Source organism: Mycteria americana, chromosome 14, assembly GCF_035582795.1.
Source record: "Mycteria americana isolate JAX WOST 10 ecotype Jacksonville Zoo and Gardens chromosome 14, USCA_MyAme_1.0, whole genome shotgun sequence".
In the NCBI taxonomy this organism is placed as follows: Eukaryota; Metazoa; Chordata; class Aves; order Ciconiiformes; family Ciconiidae; genus Mycteria; species Mycteria americana.
This window is the reverse complement of record NC_134378.1, coordinates 2,672,890-2,696,427: the sequence shown is the minus strand read 5'-3', so window position 1 is coordinate 2,696,427 and position 23,538 is coordinate 2,672,890. Positions and strand designations below refer to the sequence as shown.

General features: G+C 38.6%; 1 protein-coding gene across 1 annotated transcript in view; it reads left to right on the top strand.

Moving 5' to 3' along the window:
- Nucleotides 1-23,538, top strand: part of ITCH (itchy E3 ubiquitin protein ligase) — a 63,861-nt gene that overhangs the window by 127 nt on the left and 40,196 nt on the right. The gene's annotated exons all lie outside the window — the stretch shown is intronic.

Genomic DNA, 23,538 nt, shown 5'->3' with positions numbered 1-23,538 from the left:
GCAGGGCGGAAAGGAGGAGGCGGAGGCGACGGCAGTGGTGGGGACGGGACCCTGCGGGGCGGCGGGGCGCGGCATGGCGGCTCCGCCGCTCTCCTTGGTTCCGGGCGGCCGTGGCGCGGCGGCGGAGGCAGGGGGACGCGGGGGACCCCGGCGGGCGTAGGCCTGGCTTCTTGAGGGGCTTCTCGTCCCCGGGAGCGCCTCGCTGAGGGAGGCCCTCCCCGCCGCGCTGCTTCCCCGGGCCCCGGCGGGGGCAGCTCTCGGGCCCGGGGCCGGGCTGGGACGGCAGCATCGTTCCTTCCCCGGGGCACGGGGCGGCGGTCCCAGGACCCCGGCGCTCCCCCGCGAGAGCTGCCTGGCCCCGCCGCGCCTTCTCCGGCGCTGCCGGCCTGCGCTGCGAAGCCCTTTCTCCGCTCCGGCTGGTGGAGGCACCTGCCCGGACCCCGGGCGGGGGTGCCCGTTTCCCCCAGCTCTGCATCGCTTGCTCCAGTTGTCCCCAGCAGTATTTGCTTTCCCTCCCCGGTCGGACCCTGCTCCTTTCCAGGCTCCTTGTCGCTGAGATCAACCTTCACCCCCCTTAGGGCCTTGGGGATTCGCTCCCGTCAGAAGCTTTGCTTTCCGGCAGTCGTTCCGTAGCACAGCCCTCTTTCCAGCCCTTGTATTTAGCCCCCTTCCGAGGAGCACGTCCCCTCTGTTCTGGGGTCTCCTTCCAGATTAGGCGGCTGCTGCTGCAGCCGCTTTTCGAGGGTTCGCTGCTTTTGTCTTGCAGGGTTCAGCCGTGCCTTGAAGTTATGTTTCCCAGCGATAAAGCGTGACTAGCTGGAGGTTTATACTGAACTGTGTTCCCTCTTGTAAACACAGCAGAATGGCAACGCTGGTGCCACCGCTTTATTTTGGAAACACGTACAAGTTCTAGTTGTTAACCCTCCTGCTGCCAAATGGGGTGTCTTTGACCTTGTGTGACAGGAGTATCCGGATAAAAGCAGAAGAGGGTGTTTGAGGATGCTTTTATCTAATTGGCTCTGATAGCCAAGAATTCAGCTTGTTTTAATAGCTGTAATTTGTGATGTTAAATTAACAAAAGAACTTCAGATCTGTGTGTGATGCAGAGAGAAGGGCGAGTGTAGCATTTGGGATATCTGTTGTCATTTGTGTGGCATCCTTTACCCTTGAAGCTTCAGAAAATATCCCCAGCAAAACTTATCTTTATAGCTTAGTTAGAATTGAAGAAATCAGAAACCAGGGTATTTTAGACCATCTTTTCCCAATATATTATTGCTTATTTTAGTGAGTTTCTCATTGTTTTATTTTGTCTCTGCTACCCTGCTACTTGTCCTTTTCAAAGAGAAAAGAAGAGAAATCTGGACTGGTATTTGTAAGAAGACAGACCGCGTCAAGAGAATGACAGTAGATCCAGCTATTGCTTGCTTGTATTTACCTGAAAAAAGGCATAGATATTTAAGAACAAAACATGAACTGCCAGCTGTCTTTGGTTCTGAGGATTTTAATGCTTAAAAAAAACTTGTTTGAAAAAACAATTTTAAATTCTTTTCTCTCTTCTTACAGCAAAAGTCCAAAGCAGTTCGAATTTTATTACAGTTACATTGCTCTTTGCTACAGCTGTTTAAATCTGAACTTGGTCTAGTGTGCATTCTTAGTTGTGGTTTGGCTGAACAGTTTTAATCACTGCAGTGAATGCATTCATCTCCAAGTAATCATTGGAATAATATGTAGCATTCTGATCCAAAGTGAATTTTCTTGTCTTTAAAACAAAGAACTGATACAGTACATGTGAAAGATGATGTTGCAGTGGAAAATAACTGAGACTTCTGAGTGCTAACTTTGAAAGCTTCTTATGGATTAGACAGTTATTTTGGGGCTTAAGAGAGATTGAGAGAAGGTTATTTGTATGAATTTATTAGTTAAGCAGCATCACCTCATTTTCTTCCCTCAATTTTCTCTCCCTTCTTAAAGTTCTGTTTCTTCTGTGGCGAGACAGACCTGAAATATGAAGTTGTCTTGTTTCTTTGTTTCTAAGTTTCAAAATGGTTTGGGAAGTTAACTACAGAATAAATAAGCTAACAGAAGACAGTAAAGTAGCATGATGGTTCTCTTGTAGACTTTAAATTAATCATTATTTCTAAGAAAGCTTGCCTTAGGACTTCTTGAAAAATATGTTTCATGAGAGATTTACAAAATAAATCAATTTTCTTCTATTTTACAGCATATGCAATAGGTAAGCTGCTTCTCAACAGCATTATCAGTATGAGTCGATGATAGCATCTAAACAAACATCTTTTTAAAATTTAAGCTGTTTAAACAAAGTGGTAAATGTATTCAACCGTAGTGAAGTGCTATTCATGGTGCAGCAAAACCAATTTGATTTCTGCTTAAAAGCAAGGAGAAGAGTCTATAGGGTTAGAGCAGAAGAAAAACCCCTTGCAAATGGTAATGGCGAAGCTTCTGGGAGTGCTGTCACTGATGCTGTTTATTTTTAAGGCTTTCTGTTTGGCTATCGAATTATGTACGTGTAATGTTCTAATTTTTGTCAGTCTGGCTGTACTTACATGTAATTGAAGGAACTACTTTGTGCCCTTACACCTAAGGAAAGTGAATACGTCTGCATAACCTAGAGGAGAGTAGTTGCCTCAGTTGCTTACTGTAACCGTACTTCGCCCAACTATAGAAGCACTTTGAAGTGTGTGCTCACCTCAGAAGAGGAAGTAGACAAGCCATGATTATAGTCTAGCTTGGGAGTATTCTGTTTTTCTAGATATTTACTTTTTACTGTCTCATAAATTGAGTATTTTTAAAGGTTTTAGGTAATCCTTCTTGGGCTTGGTTTGACTGTTACCTGAGCTAAATCTGTGTCCACATTTTGAGAGGGAGAGGTAGTTTTTCTCCTTCATCCCTCTCATCTGAAAAATAAAGCAATGAGGACTTAAGCATTTTCTGTAGGTGACTGGCATTCAGGTTTTACTTATTGTAGTGCAGAGTTGCTGCGGTTGAAGGATTGATCTTTTTCTATATAAGAATTGCAAATCACACTTAACAAACTGGGAAAGAGCATTTTAAAGAAACCAAGGTGCTGTTTCATATGACCAGCTCTTAAGTTATGCCTGGAATTTCTACTTTTACTATACTGGGGCATAGAACAAACTTTCTGGTAAAACATCAAGGGCAGATTTTTTTTTCCCCTCTGAGGAAATGTGGTACTAGATGTTGTTACGCTGGTTATTCAAATCATTTTTTAAAACTTGGCAGTAGGTTAATATGCTGTTCTTTTCTTTAAAAAAAGTTTTATTACAGTCCTCCCATTTAGAAACTGATAATGCCTGCCTTCCACCCACCTGCCTGAGCTATTCTAAACTGTGCTGGTAGGAGAGGCCTATTGTTTCAGTCATGAACCAAACTACTTACATGTTGGCATTTAGATCATTGATTTTGAAGTTCAGAGCTTAGACTCAAATGGTATTGCTGTTGAGTAAGAAAAGGCCTATTCTCTTCTGGTGGATTGTTAAAGTTTTATTGTGTGGAACCCTGTTTCTGATCAAGAAGAAGTGAAAAGTTAGGTGACTTACCTTTTACCTGAAATGTGCAGATCTCAGGTTTTGGATCGGGTAGCTCATGATATGGAAGCTGGAGCTTTCAAGAGGGTGTTAATATCAGCCTCTATAAAATCTTTATGCTCTCTGTTTTCTGTTCTTTGTAGGTCTAGCTTTTTGTGAAGGGTAGCCTTTAGACAGACTTTTTCTCTCTTAGTATTACGTAGATACCTGGTAATCTTTTTAAAGTTTAATACTAAGAAAAGAAAGATCAGTTAAGGTTTAAAGTGATCTCGAATAGAAAAAGACACAGTAAAGACAGAACTATAATCTGGTTCCGATTTCTTCATATTCATCAAATGGATAGCCATTTGCAGTTAAATATCCGTCAAGAATATCAAATTTGTGACTGGGAAGCACGTTCATTTACTTAAAAATAAAATGGGCTCTTTGATTCCTTCAGTTTCACATGATTGTGACGGAACTTTTGCCTGTGCAAATCTGTAAGTGGTTACTGCCCTTTTTAGCTTTGCCTCATCCAGTACAGTGAAAAAAGCCAAGGAAGACTAGAAGCTGAGCAAGTTGAAGAGTATGTAGTGAGACATAGAAGAGTGGATTGTGTTAATTTTAAACATGCTTTTGGTCAGTATCCATCCCAGTGCCTGCTCCTATCCCCACTGCTAGCTATCTTTTACTTATATATTAATAATCATTACTCTTGCTTGACAGTTGGAGTGGTCAGATATCCAAATTTTTATTTCTTCACTACTGGTTTCATAAACATTTGAATGGATTAAGACCTGTTGCTCCAAATACTGCATTTGCACTTTTCTGACACCTTAATTTTTGCTCTGCCAGTGCCATGAGCTGCTCTTCTCTTAATTTATTTGCAAAGCAGCTAGATGGAGTGAGTTTGTTCTTTATAAGGAACAAACTTGAAGTTTTTTTACTTTGGCTTGTCAGAGCCTGAATTAATTGACCTTTGGATCACTGATTAATTTATCTTCATAGGGCTTGCCTCTGCAAGTGTGTGTGTGCCTTGCGTGTATATGTATGTGTGTGTTTTGTACTGCTGCAATTATATCATTTCAGAGACTAGATAAAAAATGTAGCGATTAATATATAGAAATGTTCATAAGGCGATAATATGTTTGGTCTAATCTTTAACCAGGCTTGCTAACTTCTGTGAAAGTGATGAGCTGCATATTTTCACTAGATTTTACCTGAAGTTGAACACCCTTTCCTATCTATTCAAGTTAAGACCTCCTGAGGCGATCCTGCATATGAAGGACACTTCACTCTACAAAGGAAGCGAGAAAAAAGAAAATACAGAAGTTTAGAAGATAAAAAGTAACAGTGTGACACTGACTTGTTTTTTGTAGGACAGCAAGGCTGCTTCTGTTCTTAAATGTATGCAATTCTTCCAGTGCATGTGTTGTCATCAGTGATGCAGTCCTCAAAGCAGATTCTTATTCCAGCTGTTTGAAGGGGAATAATATGTATAGTGATAACAGGAAACAGAAGGGAAATGCTGAAGGTTTAGGAAAACACTCTGACCACCTCACTCTACATTAAAAAAGTTTCTATAGCTATCCAAACTAAATAGCTGTCATCTGTGTTTTCAGGGTTTTTTTACATTGTGTTATTTAGTAAATACTGGGCATGTGTAACATTTCTAATTTAATTTAAAAGTATTCATCACCTAAAGATACAGAGGAAGACTTATGATCAATGGGCAGTACTTCTGCAGATAATTGGCATGCTCCATTTTGTGCTTGTTAAACTGAGTTTACCAATAAGATATTGGAATATCTTTTCTGTCTTTTGCAAACGTGGCATGTGCTGTATATTAGAATGACCAATTTCCAGAGCAATGATACATTTGCTAAACATTTGCCCAAACCAAATCTAGTTCAGATCAATGAATAAGCTATCACAAGGCAACGCTGTTCTCATTGTTCTTCTTTTTGTGCACCCATCGAATCAGTGTATGTAACCCCTGTTCTGAAATCTCATTTGGGCAAGTGGATTTGCTCTGGGTGGAAACCTGTTGACATTGCTGGTGGTTTATTTAAGTATTCTCCATGGCTTAAAGGTTTTAAACATAGTCCTGTGAGGTGTGGCATGTCATTACTTTTTTCCTTTCCCTTCCTTTCCACCCCTCATCAGGCTCTCAAAACTACAAGACTTTTATGGCATTAGTGACAATTTGAGTTATTAAAGCAAAAGATAACATTTAAGAAAAGTGTTGCTTTCATCTGGGATGTGAATGTCTGAACAAAATAATACTGTCCTGATGGTGATATTAGAGGTGAAGATGCTTTCAGACTAATGTGTGTTCACTTCGAAGCTGTGAACTTCCCAGTGAACTGTACGTTTGAGTGTAGAAGATACCAGCAAAATGAAATTCACAGTTAAGGGTGGATGATGTGGGAGCTGAGAGGGGAGGGACTTTGTAGACAGTAATGACAGGGATAGGATCTATTATGAGAGAAAGCCTGTGCCACAGCTGGCATTTCTTTGCTTTTTGGAATTTCACTTCCTATTTTTAAAATGGTAAACTCTGTATTTTGTATTTCTGCCTTCATGACTTATAATCAAACACAGTAAGGTTCTTATGCATTACAAACTGATTTATAAAAGTGTCTGAACAAAATTTAGAAGAATAGTTGTCGGAACTCCTCACATGACTTAGACTCAGGGTTTGTATCTGGAAGAATGCTTTGCTGATTAAGAAGGTCATTACGTAGCATTATAACCCTATGGGCCTATACTTTTATTCCAGTATGTGAGTACTTTTTACCTTATACCTTCTCCAGTATGTGAGTACCTTATACCATCTAATTTGCTAAAGCAAGTGACAAAGAACTTTCTTTTTCAAGAGATTTCAAATCATCAGCAAATTTCAGATTTGTGGTTGTTACTGGTAGTAGAGAGTGATTCATCATTTCTTTGATGAGCCTTGCCAGGTTGAATTGCAGATCTGTGCAGTCTGTTTTGATTTGGTTTATTGCTCAGGTACCTACAGTGGCAATCTATTCAGCAAGATAGTTTTTGTCAGGTAGTATCATTTGCCAGTATCTTTCTGCCAGATATCTCCATGGCCCTTTTTCTCTGCGTTCTTGGGAGCAAACAGAGGTGTATCTGGGGCTCTCTTCATTGTTATACCCCCAGAGAGAGGTACCTTTGTAGACGTGTGAACCTTCATCAACGCTGTTGAACACTCTTAAAACAAGGTGTGTTGTGTGCTGTACAGTTCTGTAACAGAACATACTAAAGAATCATGTTTAGGTTTATTATGCTTTTGAAAAACGTGTCTGCTAGATTTGAGCCTTCCAGGTGACAAGATATAGTTTTGGTTCTGGGTTTATAGTCTGCTAGTAAACAACAGCCTTTCAAAAGGCTACTTTTGAAAACATTCTTTAAAACAGCTGTAATAGTGGGTGAAGTTGTCATTCTTAGTAATGAATACAGGTAATAGTGTAATTTAACGGTCAAGCTTTCTGTTTTCTTTTCCCCATTCCTCCCAGAGTTAAAAACTTTAGGTTGGTTTGAATAAGGGTATTCATGGAACCATTGATAATGAAATGTAGCGCTGAGAATGGAATGGGGAAATATGCTGAAGGAAGTGTTGAGCTGTAAACAAGAAGAAAAACTAATTGTTGGAGACTATGAAATCCTGTGTAGATGCTGTCCTCTGTTAATAACTGAATATATAACTACTTCTAAAGTGTCTTGTTTAAAAGCTGCAAGGTGGATGGTGAAACAGAAGGTGGTGGCCTTACATTTTGTTTTACTGTGAGAGTTTATAACAGATTGTTTCTTATTGACACTTCAAAAGTAATGCCTTTGAAATACATTTACAAATAGCTGTAATACAAAAACATTAGTTGTCTTCTGATGCCAAATCACAAAATAACCAGTCGAATTAGTTAAAGTTCAAGTGGTTCTCCAACACTTCTACTAATATCAATCTTTTATCTCTCTTCCTATGAGCATCAAATTAAGTTCTGCAGTTTCTGAAATCTGCTCATGAAGGTCAATGATTTCCGCCTTTTTAATTGGAAAATAACATACAACTGTAATCTGAACTGTGATGCTATGTGGTTGTTTCTGTAATAATGAGATAGGGGAGCTAAATGTATGCACTGGGAACTGTGAAATGAGTGAAAGTTAGTGGATATGTTAAAACCATAAGGCTAAAGTGGTAGAACAGCATGTTGATGTGAATTTATCAGCTTGGTATGCAGCTGTATTATGCCTCCACAATTAAATTACCTGTATATATCATTGAGATTTTTGGCAGCATCATTTTTGTTTTGTTTTAGTGTCGTAAGTGAAACTCCATTGCTGTTCTTTCCCACTGAGATTTGGATTAATTTATATAGATACCTAGGAGAAACTTTTAGAAACTGTTAGAGGATCAACATCCTTTAAGTGACGCTCCAGCCCAAATTCATCACGTGTGATATTTTTAATGTAAAATAGAGTAATTAGTTTGATTGAAAGTACTGCAGAGATTGGGACAGAGGCTTTATTGATGCGTGGGAGAGATACAGAGCAACATATGGGTAACTGTCCAGATTTGCTCTGGAAAGTTATCACCATATGAGTTAAAATGAAGGAAATTCTTAAAGGTATGAACAGTTGGACACCTGCCAATAGCAAAGTAAAATGTTTTTTTGAATAAACAGAGTATCAACCGTGATATTCAATGACTTCTCCATCTCTGATGTTATATAAATAATGAAGGGATACCACAGGTTCCAAGGCAGTGATATGTGGATGTTTTATAAGATTTCTTTTGCCCTGATAAGAAAATTAAAATAAGCCAGGAAAGCAGTGTGCATATGAAGTGCACAATAGCATTCTTTCTGTTGGGACAGTTGAACTTGGCCTTGATTTTTGCATGTTTTTCAGTTTCATGTTACCTGATTGTCAGTAATTGAAGCTAGCTAACACTTTGGTATGTACAGTCTTGGACATTTTGTAGAAGATTGACTCAACCTGTATTACTTTGTTCTTTATAATAGAGAGCAGCAATAAGATAAATGGAAATAGTTTTTAAAAGTGAGAAAAAAATACCTAGTGTAGGCTTGTGCATTGAATTTTAATATAGGACTTTGGAAAAGCTGTAGAAATTAAAGTAGATGACACTCAAGATGAAGATTACTGAACCTGAAGAACATGCATGCTGGTTTATGTAGTCTGTGCCTTTCTATTCAAACCAGTAAAACTTAAGCTTTAATCAGTAACTGGGCACTGAAAGGGAATCTCAGTTTGAAGGAAAAAAAAAAATCTATATAACCAACTCAATAGATGTCTCTTCAGAGGAAGAATCTGCTACAAGACAGAGACCTAAAGACAACAAGCAGGAAGAACAGGACAGGTACAATAGGAATTACTGAGTTCATTTTAGGGAAGTCAAAGAATCACAGAATAATTGAGGTTAGAAGGGGCTTCTGGACATCATCTGGTCCAAACCCATCTGCTTAAAGCAAGGCCAGTTAGAGCAGTCAGTAATGCGTTCAGTTGGGTTTGGAATATCTCTGAGGATGGTGACTTGGCAAGCTTCTCCACTGTTCAACCACCTCAGTAAAATAAATAACTAAATCCCCTGTTTTTCAGTGGAATTTCCTGTATTTTAATTTGTGCCTGCTGCCTATTGTCCCAGTCACTAAGCACTGCTGGGGAGAGTCTTGCTTCATCTTTTTAACCCTTTATACCCCCTTCAGGTATTTATACACACTGATAAGATCCTCCCGAGCATTGTCTTTTCCAGGCTTAACAATTCTAGGTCTCTCAGCCTCTCCCCATATGTCATGTTCCAATATCTCTGTGGCCCTTTGCTGGTGCCACTCCAGTACATCTGTGTCACTGTTGATTTGGGGAGCCCAGAACTAGACACACTAGCACACCAGATGTGGTCTCACTGGTGTTGAGTACAGGGGAAGGACCACCTTCCTCATCCTGCTAGTGATGCTTTTCCTAATGCAGCCCAGGATGTTGATGACCCTTATTTGTGCTGCAAGGAAGCATTGCTAGTTTGTGTTCAACAGGACCGATGTTTTCTGCAAAGTTGCTTTCTGTCCAGCTGCCCCCCAGCCTTGGTGCATGGTGCATGGGTTTGTTCCTCCACAGGTACAGAACTTTGCACTTCCCTTTGTGGAACTTTTGTTTCATTAGCATATTTGCTGAGAGTGAGCTTGGTCCCATTGTCCAGGTCATAAATGAAGAAATTAAACAGTATTGGCCCAGTATGTACCCCTGGGGTACAGCACTAATGACTGGCCTCTAACTGGACTGTGTACCGCTGATCACAACCCTTTGAGCCTTGCAGTTCAGCCAGGTTTTCAGTCTACCCCACAGTCCTCTGTCTTGCCCATACTTCTTAATCTTGTCTATGAGGATGTTACAGGAGACAGTGTCAAAGATAATCAGCATCCACTGCTGTCTTCTTAGCTACCAAGTCATCTTGTCATAGAAAGCTGTCAGGTTGGTCAAACATGATTTCCCCCTCATAAATCCATGCTGACTAATCCAAATCACCTTCTTGTCTATAATATGTTTGTAAGTGGCTCCTATGAGAATTTGCTCCCTGACCTTCCCCAGGATTGAGATGAGACTGACCAGCCTGTAGTTTCTTGGATCATCCATCTTGCTCTTTTGAAGAAAGGAGTGACATTTGCTTTTTTTAGTACCCAGGAATGTGGAGAGTCACCCAGAGGAGCTGAGTGACCTTTTCACTTTTACATGGCACAGTATGGGCTTCACTGAGCTTAAACATGACTTCAGAGATTTATCAGAAATTTTAGTTTTGACGAATTATTTTCTCTAGCACATAGAATGAATGGGAGAAGAAACTTCAGTTTTTCAACATCTCTGTAGATGCTTATTAATATTTCTTGAAATTTATCCTCCTTGTAAAAAGAAACATTTGTATTTACACAAATAGTGGTACTCAGTTATTGGGCTTCCTTCCATATGAAACAAGTAGTTCTGTGGTCCAGCTCATTGCTTAGGCCTCAGAGAAGCGCAATCTATTACCCTATTTGAAGACACAAATACTCTGTGCTTTATAACAGAGCTTTTTTTTTTCGTTTTTACCTACAGCATTAATCATTTAAGTTAAATAGATATAGGCTTTAAATGCAATCTTAATCTATTTGACTAAAAAGATGCTTATTATTTACTTAATTTTAACCACTGTGGTCATGTGGTTCCAGTAGTTTTGCAGAAACAATTTTCTAGCCTAGATTTTGTGCAGAAGAAGGGAAAAAGCAGATCTATCCCAATGATGGAAAGTGGGAAACTTTGAGGTTTCCTTTTTATATTTTTATAAAGGAAAACGTTCTGTGAAAGAATCTCCTCTGAGACTGTCAAAACAGAGTGAAAGGTAGAAGTCTTGAAACAAATTGACTAAGCATGCTCATGCATGAAAATACCTATATCCACATTCACAGAATTAAGGAAGGAGAACAGAAGTAATGCAAAAAAATGAGCTTGAGTCAGTGGACATAACTTAGAGCTGTGGATGTTTTCCATACAGCCAGAATGCATACCAGAGAGGAATAGGTGAAGGGGAAACAGGGACTGCATCTGCATTAGTGTTTTAGTTGGTTTAATTTGGACAAGGAGTGCACTTCAGAAATGAATCCCCTGATTGTTCTCACAGACTGCACTTTGATTTGACTTGTGAAATGAACTTGGACCAAGGAAGCTGAATTGCTTTTCCATGAAACTAAACTGGAAGCTGCAGTCCAACTGGTGTGGGGCTGTGGGATTAGAGTGGAGCTGTTCCAAAATGTATACCTTTCTGGAGTTTTAATGTCTGTATTGGGTCTACAGACCTGTCTTACTTCCTAGCTCTACTTCTGTCACAGTGCGCTGCTTGCCGATGTGGACATAGTACAGCAAATCAGATTAAGGAAGATGCAGTGAGAGTTCAAAGACTCTCATTGCTGGAAAAAGGCTTTTGCCATTCTAAAAGACGCCATAACAAAAAAGAGATGGGTTGACTACCATATTTCTGAAAGGTGTGTGCAAGGAGTTTTTAGAAAGATTAGAGTACAGGAGGTGAAAAATGGGTCTGTCACAAAATAGGAATCTGTTTTGGCAAGTATTTCCCTCAGTGAAGCTTAGAAGCCATAAGACAATGCAATAAGCTAATACAAGCTAAAAAGGAACAGACCTATTTTTAAATAAAACTTTTAGAAAGGAATTACTTTTTTTCCTTGAATGTATACAATATGAACAAGTGTAGAAAATGAAGAAGCAGTAAAAGTCTTCAAGAAGAAAAAAGAAACCAAAAAGAAACCTAGATTGATAGAAAGGGAAGCATTTATATGGATTTTTATTGATAAAAGGTGCAGGGAAACACACATCCTAAGGTGTTAAAGGAACAACTGTTACATTCATTAAACCCAGAATTATTTTTGGAAAACAGTGAGGTGGAGAATGCTTCAGAAGGAGTTAACTTAGAAGCTCTTCTCAGTCTTTCAATTGAGAGCTATATGAATTGAATGTACAAACATATACTGGAAAAATTCTTACACGTCTAAGAATCAAATTGCGTAACAAAATAGATCTTGTCATATAATATGGTTTTTTAGAACTATTAGATTTGCCCTCCAGTTTTAGTAAAGCAGTTTGATTTACAGTTTGCATGAAGTCCTGAAAGAAGTAAATTATCTTGACTGTGAGAAATCTCTTATGGAATGAAAGCTGGCTTGTAACTGAACTTGATTGGAAGGTGACTGCTTAGGGTAGAAGAGGCAGTTGTCTCTGGAATTCACCTGTTTCACTTCATTCACTCTATTTCTCAATATTCTTGCAAATACCAAGAGGAATAGCATTTCTAAGGAATGCATCTTTAGGTATATTTTAACTTCATATTTTAACTTTCATGTTAATTATGTTTTGTTTCTCTTGATATGTTTTAGTAGCAGTATGGCAGGGATACGTGAAAGGCCTGAAATGTTAGAAATGTAAGGCATTTGTGCACATTTATGCGTTAGGAAAATAGGATATGCATTTGTGTAAAACCACCAAGCCACTCACTTTGTTGTTATTGTATTGGAAATGTGAATATCTGTTGAGATACCTTTACTACAACTTGTGTCTTGCTATTAGTTTAGTGTACTGAACATTTTTATGAGACTCTGAGTAGCTTGGTCTAACTTTGAAGTTGGCCCAGTTCTGGGAGGGTGTTGGACAGGATGACCTCCAGAGGTCCTTTCCAGCCTAAATTATTGTGTGGTTCTATAAAAAAAAAATGGGGAGGAAATTAGAAAGTAATTCATAGAAGCGTGTTCTCATTTTAAGGTACCCTTGTTTCCTCATATGTTCTTTCAGTAACACATTTTCATTTGTTATTTTCAGATCATTTTTAGATAGTTTTTTTTTTTAAATGCACAGCATAGAGGAGAACAAAAATACGTGTAGGAAGATTCTGAGAGATAAGATATAAATGCTGCTTGAGTTGTTTAAACTATGTTCAGAAACATCTGAGAGTAAAACCAAGCAAACTTTTCTCATCTATGTGAAATTTTTCACAAGGCTTGGTACCATGGCTTTAAAGTAACTGCCTGTTCTATGTATTTTGTCTCCCTGTCCTTAATTTTCTAGGCACTTCATAACAGGCAAGATTTTGGTTTTTATGGTGTATTTTTTATCTTTCAGGTTTTGTTCATGTGTTTTATATGAAATAACTTTTAATCCTTGAATATCTTTGTTTTAAATATGGAAATGTTAATTTGTGCTTTTCCTGACTGTTTCTACTAACTTCTTGCATTTCAAGAAAACTGTTAAAACTTCAAAAGATGGGTAAAAGGGAGGTGATTTGAAATATCTCTTCCAGGCAATCGTCAGTTAATAGATTACAAGTAAGAAAATTGCTTAAAAGGGAAAAAAAACCTTACAATTTTGACTTAATATTTTTGCTCTGGGTGATCACATTAAGATTATTTCATTGCCCTAATTAAAAATTAATTGAATGCATGAATAAGTAGCTTAGGCTTGTGGATTTCTGTGACCATGTCTTCTCACTGCTGTGTCACGTAGCTAAACCAGTGATAAGTGGAGGCCTCAATAAATTCTTTCCTTCCTCTTCCCATAGCAACAGGCAGGAAGAGACTTTGGGTGAAGTTCTTCAGAAGATTTCTTTTTCATGCTTTCACGGTAAAGTCCAAAATAACCTGTTGCTAACACGAGCATGAATATTTGACTGAGATGCTCAAGACTGGCATTTTTGCTTTGTAGGAACCTTTTAGCCTCAGAGCCAGCTGAAGTGTAAACATAGCTGTAGGGCTAAATGAGATTTTATAGGGCAGACAGAACAAAAAATATTGCTGCATTTGGTAACTCTGTTTTGTAACTGTCTGGGACTTCTTCTCTTCAATGCTTCTTTGTGCTCAAAGTTGTCCTTTGTGATAAAATTTGAGTAGCGTTGAGAAATATAATCTCTGAATTACAAACCAAATGCATGTATTTCTACAGTTAAGGTACAGTCTTACTTAGGTAAACTGTAACCAGGGCTGCATGCTATAGAATATTGTGTTTATGAAACAGCTGCAATTCAAAGAAAGCACTAATGCTTTTGGATACTTGGTCAGCTTACTGTTAGCGCACAGTTTAACAGTGACTGCTTGTAACTATCTGGCCACACTATCTGCTTTTCGCTTGAGAAAATTATCTTCCACTGGAAAATGTTGTTTATACTTTCCAGGTACTTTCTCTTTAGAAACCTGGAAATATAACAATGTTGTTTTTTAAAAGTGAAATATAAAAAGGCTTTTTGCCTGTTAGGGCTCTGTCAATACGTGTTTGCCGATGACATTGCTTCAGTCTTTGTAACTGTCTTTCCCTCCTCTCTGAGGAAGGATGTCCCTGAAGTTACAGCACAGATTATTTTTTTTAACCTGTATTTCCGCAAAGCTCCATATAGGATATGGGTCACAGTGCAAAGAAGTGGAAGAATTAAGAGGGAAAGCTGTAATTAATTTCTACAAGATGTGAGAGTTCTAATTGCTAGACCTTGATGCCTTTTTGTTGGAGATCTATAATAACAGTCTAACAGTCCTAATAACAGGAATTGTGTAAGGTCAGAGGAACTTTGGTATTTGGAAGTGCTAAAAGGATATTTCCCTATGAAAGAAGAATATTGCTCATTCTGAGAAGTTGGTTTGCTATGTAGTCAATCACCCCCAGCTCTGGAACCTCTTCAGGGCACCAACTCTCTGATCATAATACTGTCAGCTGGTAGGTTTCAGATCATGAGTTTAATTTGTACTTTGGAAGCTGAACTTCTTTAAACAATCCTAAAAGAAATGTGATGCAACTGAAATGTGATGGTCACAGTAGACCAGTGTGATGGGTTAACTGTGGCTGCCTGCCAGGTGCCCACCAAGCCGCTCTCTCACTCTCCCTCCTCAGCAGGAGGGGGGAGAAAATAAGATTGAAAAAGCTCATTGGTTGAGATAAGGATGTGGAGATCACTCACTAGTTACCATCATGTGCAAAACAGACTTGACTTGGGGAAGATTAATTTATTGCCAATTAAAAATAGAGTAGAATAGTAAGAAATATAAACAAAACTAAAAACACCTTCCCCGCTCTTCCCCCTTTTTTCCAGACTCAACTTCAGTCCTTCATTCCCAACTCTTCTACCTCCTCCCCACCCCGAGCGGCACAGGGGAATAGGGAATGGAGGTTGCGATTAGTTCATAACACTTTGTATATGTCAGTCCTTTGTCCTCACACTCTTCTCCTGCTCCAGCATGGGGTCCCTCCCATGGGATCCAGTCCTTCACAAACTTCTCCAATGTGAGTCCTTCTCATGGGCTGCAGTTCTTCAAGAATTGCTCCAGTGTGGGTCCCTTCCACGGGGTGCAGTCCTTCAGGAACAGACTGCTCCAGCCTGGATCCCCCACAGGCCGCAGGTTCTGCCAGCAAATCTGCCCCCATGCAGGCTCCTTTCCATGGACTGCAGCTCCTGCCAGGAGCCTGCTCCTGTGTGGGCTCTCCACAGGCTGCAGCTTCCTTCAGGGCACATCCACCTGCTCTGGCATTGGGGTGGTCCACGGGCTGCAGGGTGAGTCTCTGCTTTAGCATGGTCCTCCATGGGCTGCAGGGGGACAGCCTGCTTCACCATGGTCTTCTCCATGGGCTGCAGGGAAATCTCTGCTCTGTTGCCTGAAGCACCTCCTCCCACTTGTTCTTCAGTGACCTTGGTGTCTGCAGAGTTGTTTCACTCACATTTTCTCTCTCCTTTCTCACACAGCTGCTGCACAGTGTTTTTTACCTTTTCTTAAATATGTTATCACAGAGATGCTACCAGCATCGATGGGCTCAGCTTTGGCCAGAGGTGGGTCCGTTTTGGAGCTGGCTCTGTCCAACATGGGTGCAGCCCCTGGTCTCTTCTCATAGTGACCACCCCTGCCAGCCCCCCTGCTACCAAAACCTTGCCATGTAAATCCCATACAGTCACCTACTATGGAGAAAGGTTTGGAGCTAAATTTGTTTAGTTGTCTTTGATAAGTTAAGTAAAAACGTTCTGTACTCATACCCTTAGGGATTTGTTAACTCCATCAAGAAAAGGCAACCAACAGTGATTAAAAAATCTTGACCTATAGGGTAAGCTTCCAGAAGAGGGGGCCTAGGAAAATAGTTTTGCCCATCATGAAATTGATAAAAGAGCACAAACCCTTATAAGCAAACTTTTACTTTGCAAGTGTATTGTCAGTCCATGATAACACCTGGGTACTTTCAGCCATGAAAGGAATAGACGTGAATATCTGGTTTCTTGAATGAAAAAAGCAATTTGTCTTGCTTTGTGAGTAGCAAGGTAAGTGCTTACTTTCCAGTCCACAGATTGTAACATTGTTCTGGTTGTGCATTACCACTGAAAAATTTTCCTAAAGCCTCATCACAGAAGTACTAACATGAAACATAGTTCTGAGTCAATGTAGCATTGTGTTGAAACTATATTATTACAGAAGATTTTTTAAAAAGAGTTAAAAAGGCCAAAATGAATTTCTAAAAGTAGTGGTTTGTAAAATGCAGGAGTTAATCCAGTTAATGTCCAGTTAATACCAGTAAATCCAGCAGTTTAAAAACCTCTTTAAGTTTGTGGACGGCAATGCCAGTTTCACTGTCTTCTCTGTCTTCCTAATACCAGTTTAATTCTCTCAACTGTGGGTTAACATACATGCCAAGTTTAAGATAATCTTGTTTTCCAACGGTGGTATTTAAGAACCAGCCATTTTAAGTATTGCTCTATTTCTAAGATTACAGCAGTGAACCAGTTTTAGCTTAGTGGTTTGCATATATGAATTGTTGTCCTCTTTGAAATGGATTGTACCATGAGAAGGAAATCGCTGAAATAAAAATAGACTCTCTCTTTGTTTTCACAAATGGTTTTAATTATCTCGTGCAGCTCTCTGCAGTGGCTTTTCTTGCCAGGCTTTTTCGAATCAAGGAAAAAAGCATACGATGTTCATGTACACTTTTGTCTCTTTTCCCGTCTTTGAGCATTTCTTAAAAGTTAGTAAAACCTAACATCCTTTTAGTTAGGAAGGAAATTCATTGGCAAGTTATCAGAGTTGGTGGCAAAGCCCGTTTTGTCCCTTTTGTCCTGCCTGCCTGTCCTTTAGTCTAATAACAGCTTGTGGTTGGGGAATTACTGATGTACTACTGAAAGGGGAAGAAACTGTCAAATTACATGATCTTTTTTTTCCTTTGAATTTTGTATATTGCAGTACTGGTTTTTTACGTCTTTTTTCTTATTCTTTTATTCAGTATCAAATATGTATGTATGTAGAAAAAAGCCCTATGAAATATTTCTGCTGAGGTGCAGGTTACACAAGCAGGCTTCTTGGTGCATAGAAATGCTGATGAACAAATTCTCTATAATTTTGATGTAAGTCTTTGTTTTGGGAGGCCTGAAGACATAGTTTAACTTGGATTGCAAGCAGTGTTGTTGGAAGCATTTTTCTCTGCAGGCTGAAGTTGATGGACCGGTTTTTTTAATCTGCAGTTTGCATAAGGAACACTGATGATCCGTGGTATTGAGGTAGAAGTTACAGTGTGAATATCACTGGGTGTCTGGCCACAACATTTCCAGAGTTATTCTGTCTTTCCTTGGGCAATCTCTTTGTTTTCATAGTCATGTTAAATGTTTGTCAGCTTTTCCGACTTAGAAACTTTGGATTCAGAAGAGTTTCCCATGTTCAGTTCTCTTTTGAAGTGGTAGATATTTAGGAAAAACAAGGAATCAGTGCTGAGGATTAGTGTTGCATAAATAATTGTCTGAGTGTTTTTAGGAAAGGTGTTAGTCTGTAGTTCCGTAGTCTTTGCTACTGTAATTTTAAATCTCTTCATGACACAGAATAGAGCCATCTTTTGATCCTATTGCAGGATATCAATATGGTGTCAGACTGATTATAATTCACGTTGTGTATGAGGTCACAGGAAATTAGTGTAACAAAACTCAGTGTGAGACTTTGCAGGAAGGGAATGTGGTATTTACTCTTAAAGTCTCAAACTAATTTTACCCACTCACACTCATTCTCTCATACATTTCATTTACTCTCTCTTACGCTCGTGTACTCGCAAGCACCAGGACATTTTTGTGTGTTGAGGTGGTACAGCCAGTGTCTCTCATGTGCAACATGGAGGATGGAGCTAATGGTATCTGTCAGTTGCTTATCATGCTTTGGGTTCCTTTTGGTGACAACAAACTACTTCATAGACGGATATTTTATATCCTTTGGGAGTCAAGAGTTGTTTTACACTAGTGCTTTGCTTGGGAATCTGGCTTACTTCAGCCTCCATAAATCTTAAGTGAAGGCTAATGCTGGTTGTTTTTTCCTGATTTGGAATATCCATATCTTTATAGCTACTGTATGTTTTCCTGTTGGACTAACAGGAAAAGGAATGACATATATGATGTGCTGTAACCCTGTTGGCACTATCCTCTCTTTAAAGCACAGGCTGTTTTGCTGGCCGGTCATCTGTGCTGTAGTCTTACAGAGTGACGGCATCCTGGTCTTGACACAAACATTCCTCAGTTTTATTGCTGCAAGAAGTGTCCTTGGTTATCAATAAAAGCCATTCTTTTAACCTTTGTTTTCCTGATTTATGCATGCACGTTTTCATTCCTTCTTTGTTCATACCAGTCTTAACATCTCCATTACAATTCTCTACAAGGTATGTTTACTTGTAGCAGAAAAACATCCAATAGAAAGATTCAGGATGGTAGTTATCTAGAACAGATTTAGGTAATCTCATAAAATATAATTAGACCTGTTGATTTAAAGGGGATGTGACTTCTGACTCTGATATACCACTGTCCTTTGAAAGGCTGTAGAAATGATAGTTTGTAAGCAGACATAAGGAGAAGGTGGTTTCTGTGTCGAGCCAAAAGTACAATGGCTCGTATATATTGTATATGTGAATTAGAGAAAAATGTAAAATATACATTTTTAAGACAGCATAATGGATTAAGTTTCTACTTCAATGTCAAGGATTTCTCATTAGCAAGTCCACAGTAGGGAAAAGACAGAAGTTGGGCAGCTCTTCCCCTATCTTTCGTGGTTTATGTATCTTGCTTTTCCCTCATTGCAGCCTCTGAAAGTCATGTCACTTGAGTTGCTTCCCAAACTGAATAAATTGTATTTTCCACAAATATATTTTTAGCTAGTATATTGAATTGGCTCAAGTGTTGTCTTTGAGTCTGCATCTCACTCATTCTTATCAGAACAGCTGCCTGTATGTTAGCTTTGTAAATAGTTAAACTGCGCATGTACGCAGCAGAAGGGAGGTGTGCCTGTAGTGCTGACTGGCATATCATAGCGCTGGCTCTGATCTGGTGAGTACAGTTACTGATAGCAGTGGAGATATGCCAACAGCAGCTTAGTAATTCAACCTAGAGTCTGTTTTTGGACCCAGTATGCACTGTATTTCCCATTTGTTCAAAAAACAATTTAGGCATCTGGATTTTAAATTTCAACACGTATTATGGCACTTTGCTTTTACTGCATTTTCAGTAAAGAGGTGTAGTGCTGCTCACATACAGTAATGGCCAAGGGAGGTAAGCTGCATTCTGCTGTTAAAATCCTCTTTGTTTCCATTCCTTATATAAATATCCCTTGATGCAAACCTCATAATTGCTTCCGTTTCCAATGTGTACTCAACACTCTTATCATCTCTGTCAGTTATTTTCTTCCTGGTTGATTACTCAGCAGTTTCTTTCTTTCCATATGTCATCTTACTTGTTTGGGCAAAACTGACCATATCCTTAAAACTTATTTTAGGGAAAAAAACGTTAAAAATGTAAAACAATAAAACCAGCTTTGTCAGACCACTTTTTACTTTAAAGATGAAACTTAAACAGTTAAAGTAACCGCAAATTTGCTAAACAAGTGGCCAAACTTGCTGTCTCTGCCTAGCCTTACTGGGTAATTATATCTAACATTTAAGAGAAAAGAACTTTTCCACAATATGCATGCCTTCAATTAAAAAGAGGCTTCAGTCTTTTTGGGGAAGGAGAGGAAGCGTTTGTATTTAATTTCTTGCACACAAAAAAGTGCAGTATTAATGTAAATAGGTGACTTTGAACTTTCTCTGAAATATCTAGTCTAATCTCAATTGTCTGTAACTCACATACCTGTTGATAAAAAAAATTAGCTGTTGTAAACAGGACATGCTACATCTTACATGCAGTTTTTTAAACAAAACTTTGTATATTTTACACTTTTTCCAAAAGCCTGTATTACACAGTGACGTTTTCAGAACCATTGTTAAAATTACTAGGTATGTAAAAGAAATTTTTTTAATTATGCGATTTTTTTTTAAACTGGATTATTGAAACAGCAAATACAGTTTGAATTGGTACACCTGTAAAGAGTGGTTTAGCCTGTTCTTAAAATTAATTGCTAAACATAAGGCTTACAGCAGCCAACAATGTGCAATTATTTCAGTGTTTTTTAAATTATAAAGAGCATGTGCCAACATATTTTCAAAGCTATGCATGTACAATATACAGTCACAGGATTTCATTCTGACCTAGTTGTCTTCTGTTCTTTCAAATAAATATGAAACAAAATTACCTTATTTGATAAGTCAGTTCTTTAACAGATTAATGCCATCACTGAATAAAGTCACCATAAGTTAAATTGGTGTGACACTCTGAAGATCTCTCAAGCCTCTGATAGCATTTTTCTTCTTTTTACACTCCCTGAATTTGCAGGGTAAGAAGCTCCTTCCCACCTCTTCCCTTACTTTGCTTTGACCAAGAAGCACTCAAAGCTGCTTTTCTCCCCACTCTTTCTCATGATTTGTTTAAAGAAAAATAAACGAGGATCCTCCCTTTCTGCTTTCCTTTTTCTGAAAGTGTTTGTAGCATCTGGGCTGTGCTCCTCTGGAATTTCTTCTTCCGTACCACTCCCATAAAAAAGTCTGGTGATGAAGTTTGCTGTCTTGGATTAAAGTGCCACTGAAGATGATGCAGTTTGGCCTAACAGTGTCAGGTCGTGCCATAGGGGAGGCTTCTGAGAAACCACTCTAGAGGTGGAATTCAAAGAACTGAATCCCAAAAGGATGCGTGGACTGAGTTTCCTACTGTGAGGCGGATTTATTTTAAGCAATGTTTGTTCAAACCTGCCTGAGTACAAACAATGGCATATGCAATTATGAAGCTGAACATAATTTATCTAATAATCTACACATTATGGTAGCATGTTACAAAACCAAACAAACCTACCTGGGAGTAGGTATGCAGCCACTGAAGAAATTCAGGCTAGCATTTGAATGGTTTATATTTAATGACAAGAGGATATGAGTTCTGTATTATTGTGTATTATACCTTTTATACGCCACATAATTTGTCTTGTTCATTTCTAATAAAATTATACTTACGTGATCGTGCTCCGAGTGTCTGTTATGCTGCCCCGCTCTCTGTCACAGCTTTCAAACCTTTCAACTAATGTTCCTAAATTTCAGATTTGGGCAGGTTTCTTGGAAGTGGGTAGCAGCACCAGAGGGAAAAAAAATGGCATTATGAGCTTACTATAATTTAAAACAAAACCAAACCAGAACAAAACAAAAAAACCAAACCCAAACCAAATCCCTAAATATTTATGAAGATGTGTATAATTTTCTACTGCAGAAAATAACTTGTGTATGCATTCTCAGTTGTTAGGAATTACAGTTTCAACTTGTGGAAGTACTTGTTGAGTTACAATGAATTTATAAAGCAGACATACCTAGTTTATAATGATTTCTCAAATTATATTTTCGTTCATAAAATGATTATTTATAACATAGTTTGAAAGCAATCATTATACTCCTTTCCACTGGCAAGGGGTCCAAAGGTCTAGTACAGTTAAAATGCTTCTTGGTGTTGGCACATGATGGCCTGTTCACATCTAGTTGCTGACAGAACTGCTTGTCTTAAGTAAAGACCTTTGCTTTTCACAGAATCCTAAATATTGTTTCTATTGTAATAAAACTAAATGGAAGTATTTTAATAATGATTGAAGAGTGTATGTTCTCTTATTTTGTGATTAAGTTTATAAGTAGCCCTAGGCTATTTTTGAGCTGAAATCATATCCAGTGTTATCATTAAAAACAGCTGTTAATACAGTAGTTTCTTACCAAACAGATTTAATTTGTGTGTGTATTTGTTATCTAAATAAAGAGGAGTTAAATGCTAAAAATTAAGTTTCAATGTAGAAATCAGCTGGATGTGTGTGACTTGTGGGGTTATTGTCTTTTGCAATCTCTTTGTGCTTCTTCAAAGTGTAGTTTGTTAATCATCATGGATTCTTATTTGACTAATTAATTTATTTTAGCCTTGTTTCCTAACAAAATGAGGTATATACAGTTCTACCTGCCAGTCCTGTTCTGCTGTCGTCTTCCCCTTTTCCTGTGTGTTGCACTACAAACTTTCTTAATTGCTGATCCATTCCAGCTAAAAATTGATGGAGATGGAGGTATCAAAGTTGATTAAATTCTGATGAGTTACGAAAAATCTGGATGGAGTATGTACATGCATGGTAGGGAAGAGACTTAAATGAAGGCCCGGCTGAGAGAAAAGCTGCAGTGAGTTCATCCTTGCTGGATGCCTGGCTTGGAACCAGCTATTCTGCTTGCTGAGTCTTTTTCAGCTGGCAGTTAAGGGGAGCAGAAGAGGCATTGGGGTCAAGGTGTTTGAAAACATGAAAAGAGAAATAGGGCTATTGAAGTGCAGGGCACAGGTAAAGTGTTGCTTGCTGCTTCTGCCTGTGGAACTCTCCTTTTTCCTGGTTAACTAATGGAGCTTGCTTCGAGTGAAGAGCCTCTGGATTTGAGAGGTGTGCAATAAAATAAGGCTCTTCAGTTTTATTGTTCAGAAACAATTAGAAACTTTATGGCAGCTGAGAACTAAACAATGTGTAATGTAGTTTCTTTTTTTTTTAGAAGTATTGGGAGGCAATAGATTCTTGAAATTTTACTTAAGTTAGTTGTTAGTGAAAACTATGTCTCACTACGTACACGCTTGCACATATACATGTGCTAACTCAACGAATGTTTGCAGGACAGTGATTTCAGATGTGATTAAGCTGCTAGATTTTTTTCTGCACATTCTCAATGAAAATGATCAAATATTAGGAAAATTGTTTTAATGAGTGTATTTTGCGGGCTTAGAAATGAAACTTAGCTTTAACATGTGCTTCTGAATGAATGTTGTATGCTGTATGTGCTAACTGTATGACTTCAGTTGAAAATTATCACCTTCAGTAATTGCATTTATATGATGAGCAGTGTTATTTCTCCAGGTGTAAAATAGCAGCTCTTCTGTAAATGCAAATTCCTTTAGGCTATCCAGTATGTTTGTATTGGTCTAGACGCTATTCAACTGCTTTCTTAAAGCATAAAGGATATCTAGTGAGTTTGGTAGAACTAATCACAGGATCAGAATTAAGAATTGTCCTCTACATCTTTTAAATTAGACTAC